Below are 6,000 nucleotides of genomic sequence, written 5' to 3' on the forward strand. Positions count from 1 at the left end.
GGAGAGGGAGAGAAAGTGAGATTGGGAAAAGGAGAGGGGGAGATGAAGAGAGGGAGGGAGAGGGAAGGAGAGAAGGAGAGGGGGAGGGAGAGAGGAAGGGAGAGGGAGAGGGAGAGGGAGAGAGAGGGAGATTGGGAAAAGGAGAGGGAGAGAGGGAGATTGGCGAAAGGAGAGGGGGAAAGGGAGAGAGAGGGAGATTGGGAAAATGAGAGGGGGAGATGAAGAGAGGGAGGCAGAGGGAGGGAGAGAAGGACAGGGGGAGGGAGAGAGGAAGGGAGAGGGAGAGGGAGAGAGAGGGAGATTCAGAAAAGGAGAGGGAGAGAGGGAGAGAAGGAGAGGGGGAGGGAGAGAGGGAGATTGGGGAAAGGAGATGGGGAGAGGGAGAGAGAGGGAGATTGGGAAAAGGAGAGGGGGAGAGGGAGAGAGGGAGAGAGGGAGAGAAGGAGAGGGGGAGGGAGAGAGGGAGATAGATAGATTGGGAAAAGGAGAGGGGGGGGAGAGGGAGAGAGAGGGAGATTGGAAAAAGGAAAGATTGGAGAAAGGAGAGGGTGAGAAAGCAAGATTGGAAAAATGAGAGGGGGAGATGAAGAGAGGGAGGGAGAGGGAGGGAGAGAAGGAGAGGGGGAGGGAGAGAGAAAGGGAGAGGGAGAGGGAGAGAGGGAGATTGGGAAAAGGAGAGATTTGGGAAAGGAGAGAGGGAGAGGGGGAGATGGAGAGAGGGAGAGAGGGAGAGAAGGAGAGTGGGAGGGAGAGAGGGAGATTGGGAAAAGGAGAGATTGGAGAAAGGAGAGTGGGAGAGGGAGAGAAGGCGAGATTGGGAAAAGGAGAGTGGGAGATGACGAGAGGGAGGGAGAGGGAGGGAGAGAAGGAGAGGGCATGGGAGAGAGGAAGGGATAGGGAGAGGGAGAGAGGGAGATTGGGAAAAGGAGAGGGAGAGAGGGAGAGAAGGAGAGAGGGAAGGAGAGAGGGAGTTTGGGGAAATGAGAGGGGGAAAGGGAGAGGGAGGGAGATTGGGAAAAGGAGAGGGGGAGAGGGAGAGAGGGAGAGAGGGAGAAAAGGAGAGGGGGAGGGAGAGAGGGAGATTGGGGAAAGGAGAGGGGGAGAGGGAGAGAGAGGGAGATTGGGAAAAGGAGAGGAGGAGAAGGAGAGAGGAAGAGAGGGAGAGAATGAGAGGGGGAGGGAGAGAGGGAGATTGGGGAAAGGAGAGAGGGAGAGGGAGAGAGGGAGAGAGGGAGAGAAGGAGAGGAGGAGGGAGAGAGGGAGATTGGGGAAAGGAGAGGGGGAGAGGGAGAGAGAGGGAGATTGGGAAAAGGAGTGGGGGAGAGGGAGAGAGGGATAGAGGGAGAGAAGGAGAGGGGGAGGGAGAGAGATAGATAGATAGATTGGGAAAAGTAGAGGGGGAGGGAGAGGGAGAGAGAGGGAGATTGGGAAAAGGAGAGATTAGGGAAAGGATAGGGGGAGAGGGAGAGAAAGTGAGATTGGGAAAAGGAGAGGGGGAGATGAAGAGAGGGAGGGAGAGGGAGGGAGAGAAGGAGAGGGGGAGGGAGAGAGAAAGGGAGAGGGAGAGGGAGAGAGGGAGATTGGGAAACGGAGAGGGAGAGAGGGAGAGAGGGAGAGAAGGAGAGGGGGAGGGAGAGAGGGAGATTGGGGAAAGGAGAGGGGGAGAGTGAGAGAGAGGGAGATTGGGAAAAGGAGAGGGGGAGAGAAAGAGAGGGAGAGAGGGAGAGAAGGAGAGGGGGAGGGAGAGAGGGAGATTGGGGGAAGGAGAGGGGTAGAGGGAGAGAGGGAGAGAGGGAGAGAAGGAGAGGGGGAGGGAGAGAGAGGGAGATTGGGAAAAGGAGAGAGGAAGAGGGAGAGCGGGAGAGAAGGAGAGGGGGAGGGAGAGAGGTATATTGGGGAAAGGAGAAGGGGATAGGGAGAGAGAGGGAGATTGGGAAAAGGAGAGTGGGAGAGGGAGAGAGGGAGAGAGGGAGAGAAGGAGAGTGGGAGGGAGATTGGGAGATTGGGGAAAGGAGAGGGGGAGAGGGAGAGACGGAGAGACGGAGAGAAGGAGAGGGGGAGGGAGAGAGGGAGATTGGGGAAAGGAGAGGGGGAGAGGGAGAGAGAGAGGGTGATTGGGAAAAGGAGAGGTGGAGAGGGAGATAAGGACAGAGGGAGAGAAGGAGAGGGGGAGGGAGAGAGGGAGAGGGAGAGGGAAAGAGCAAGATTGGGAAAAGGAGAGGGGGAGGGAGAGGGAGAGAGAGGAACATTGGGAAAAAGAGAGATTTGGGGAAGGACAGGGGGAGAGGGAGAGAAGGAGAGGGGGAGGAAGAGAGGAAGGGAGAGGGAGAGGGAGAGAGAGGGAGATTGGGAAAAGGAGAGGGAGAGAGGGAGAGAAGGAGAGGGAGAGGGAGAGAGGGAGATTGGGGAAAGGAGAGGGGGAGAGGAAGAGAGAGGGAGATTGGGAAAAGGAGAGGGGGAGAGGGAGAGAGGGAGAGATAGAGAGAAGGATAGGGCAAGGGAGAGAGGGAGAGGGAGAGAGCGAGATTGGGAAAAGGAGAGGGGGAGGGAGAGGGAGAGAGAGGGACATTGGGAAAAAGAGAGAGGGAGATTGGGGAAAGGAGAGAGGGAGAGGGAGAGAGGGAGAGAGGGAGAGAAGGAGAGGGGGAGGGAGAGAGAGGGACATTGGGAAAAGTAGAGGGGGAGAGGGAGAGAGGGAGAGAAGGAGAGAAGGAGAAGGGGAGGGAGAGAGGGAGATTGGGGAAGGGAGAGTGGGAGAGGGAGAGAGGGGGAGATTGGGAAAAGGAGAGGGGGAGAGGGAGAGAGGGAGAGAGGGAGAGAAGGAGAGGGGGAGGGAGAGAGGGAGATTGGGGAAAGGAGAGGGGGAGAGGGAGAGAGGGAGAGAGAGAGAGAGGGAGAGAAGGAGAGGGGGAGAGAGAGAGGGAGATTGGGGAAAGGAGAGGGGGAGAGGGAGAGAGAGGGAGATTCGGAAAAGGAGAGGGAGAGAGGAAGAGAGGGAGAGAAGGAGAGGAGAAGGGAGAGAGGGAGATTTGGGAAAGGAGAGGGGGAGAGGGAGAGAGAGGGAGATTGGGAAAAGGAGAGGGGGAGAGGGAGAGAGGGAGAGTGGGAGAGAAGGAGAGGGGGAGGGAAAGATGGAGAGGGAGAGAGAGGGAAATTGGGAAAAAGAGAGATTTGGGAAAGGAGAGGGGGAGGGAGAGAGAGAGGGAGAGAGAGGGAGATTGGGAAAAGGAGAGGGAGAGAGGGAGAGAAGGAGAGGGGGAGAGCGAGAGAGAGGGAGATTGGGGAAAGGAGATGGGGAGAGGGAGAGAGGGAGGGAGAGGGAGAGAGGGAGGGTGGGTAGAGAGAGGGAGATTGGGAAAAGGAGAGGGGGAGAGAGAGAGGGAGAGAGAGGGAGATTGGGAAAAAGAGATGGAGTGAAGGAGAGGGGGAGGGAGAGAGGGAGATTGGGGAAAGGAGAGGGGGAGAGGGAGAAAGAGGAAGATTGGGAAAAGGAGAGGGGGAGAGGGAGAGAGGAAGGGAGAGGGAGGGCAGAGATGGGGAGAATAGGATAAAGAGAGGGAGAGGGAGAGAGAGGGAGAGAAAGAGAGATTTAAGATAATGAAAGGGGGAGGGAGAGGGGGGAGAGGGAGAGGGAGGGGGAGAGAAAGAGAGAGAAGGGGGAGAGGGTGAGAATAGGATAGGATAATGTGTGTGCGTGTGTGTGTGTGTGTTTGTGTGCATGTGTGTGTGTGTGTGTGTGTGTGTGTGTGTGTGTGTGAGAGAGAGAGAGAGAGAGAGGGTGAGAGACATGAGGTAGAGAGAGAACAAGAAGGAGAAAAGGGTGAGAAAATCAAAAAATAGAGAAGTGTGAGGGGGAGAGAGATGAGATAGAACTCAAGGAAGATAATTAGGGCTCAGAATAGACAAAGACAATGATGGGGGAAGTAAGATGAGAGAGAGAGAGGAAAAGAAGAGGTACATGCATGTATACAAACATATATACATATATCTATATAAATATATGTATATATAACTATAAATATGCATATATACATACATAAACACATATTATCTAGGTATGTCTAAAACATCTGTAGTAAATGCTAAGTTTACAAGCATACATTATTATGTCTTCATAACCCATATGGGTTTTGTGAAACCAAAAAAATGTTTCTAGTTCTTCGTAACCCATACAGGTTATGAAGAACTGTGAATACTACTTTTGGTTCTTTAAAACGCGGGTTTTGCCTTGGTAAGAGGGTTGGAAAATGACCCTAAGGCTGGGAAGCCCATGTTCCCCCCTTTTTTGTTCCTTTAGACATATTTTCATCCTCCACCATGATTTCTTGACTTCATCGTCATCAAGTTTACAAATGATAAAGTGCATATCTCTAAAATTACCACCATAATCTCACACATCTTCTTAGTTTTCTGACCATATAAATTTTTTAATTTTTGGACAATATTAGCATAGTAAACTTTAATTTTCTTTATCAGTGCCTTGACAATCCTCACAGACATATGTCTACCATCTTTTTAATAAATTTTGATATACTTGACCAAATTCAAAATAAATTATATATTATTGTTCTACACTAGATTCTATACACTTTAAAAAAAAAAAATTGCATGTTTGATTATTTTGATGCAAGTTATACCCAGTGCACAAACAGGTACCAAATTTTCAAGATGCGGTCACTTCCAAAAATCATAAAAAATAAAATACTAGACAAAAAATTACAAAAAAATACACAACTTCTAGATCTCACTCTTACCTATCATACTACCAAAGGGTTCTGCAAAATACTAAATCTAACTATATATTTTGTGCAGTGCACGAAAATAGCTATGTTATACTTCTCTGAAAAAATCAAGAACAGTTTTCGTGCGTGAAAGGTTTGACCCTTTTAATATTATCCAATTTAAAAAAAAATTAGTAGTTTAGAAACTAGATTCAGAGTACTACAATTCTTATTGTTTTTTAAACTCCTAGTTTTGAGTGCATGACCTTCAAATAGCTCTTTGAAGTTCAGGTTTACCTGTTTTCAGAAAAAAAGTGGCCACTTATACCCTCTTTTTTGTTCACCATCTTGGTGCACTTACCCCTCTAGTAGTCTCTTATTAGACCTTGACTCCCAATTGACACCCATGTGGAACTGACTCAACCTTTTGTGAGGACAAGGGAATACAAACATGCTGACAAGGCCTTCGCAATCTCATCCTTAGCCTAAACTAGGACTCTAGGCCATGAGTGGGGCACCATAATCATTTTTTTAATGTGAAAGCTACCCAACCGCTATATTAATTTATTAAGATTATCACTTGATTAAAAATGACCTCCAATGAGATTTTCTGGCAACCACTTGAGGGCCCTGACACCCACCTAGAAGGCCTACCATGTTCCTAAAACCCAAGGTATAACATAAACATAAATATTCTCATGAAAGGCACATGATACCACATTACATATAATTCAAATCTTTAAAGGGGAAAATTAGGTGACTTGGCAATTTACAACACAAAAGGAGAAATCAACAAATCGCCTATTTTTGCTTAAAATGGGGAGATTCCTTTATATTGAAAAGAGGAAGTAAATCCACTAGATTCAGTCACTAATCAGATTAGGAATGAATACTAAGTAGATTGATTAAAATAGAATGTGTTTGACCCTCTTTTGTAAGTTGACTAGTTGAATTAAATAGTAAATGCTAGAAATAAAGAAAAATTCGAGAAAATAGTGAGTTGCAAATTTGGGATTTTTTAATTCACCTGGATTTGAGAAGGATGAGATGATTCAGATATGCTCTATGAAAACTGCCAAACATTTTAGGGACTAGGATACCCTATCTTGGTCCTTCAACATTTTCGATTGTTGAAAAGGGTTTTTCTATCTCTCTGTCTAGAGATTATCCTAAGAGTTACAGTTGCACACCTTCTTTTTTAACACAAAAGGAAAGAGAAATGTGTTGGGGAGAGGGGTTTGCCTTTAGGTCAAACCCCAAATTTGGAATTAACCAAGTG

Source organism: Cryptomeria japonica, chromosome 4 (genome assembly GCF_030272615.1).
Source record: "Cryptomeria japonica chromosome 4, Sugi_1.0, whole genome shotgun sequence".
Classification (NCBI taxonomy): domain Eukaryota; kingdom Viridiplantae; phylum Streptophyta; class Pinopsida; order Cupressales; family Cupressaceae; genus Cryptomeria; species Cryptomeria japonica.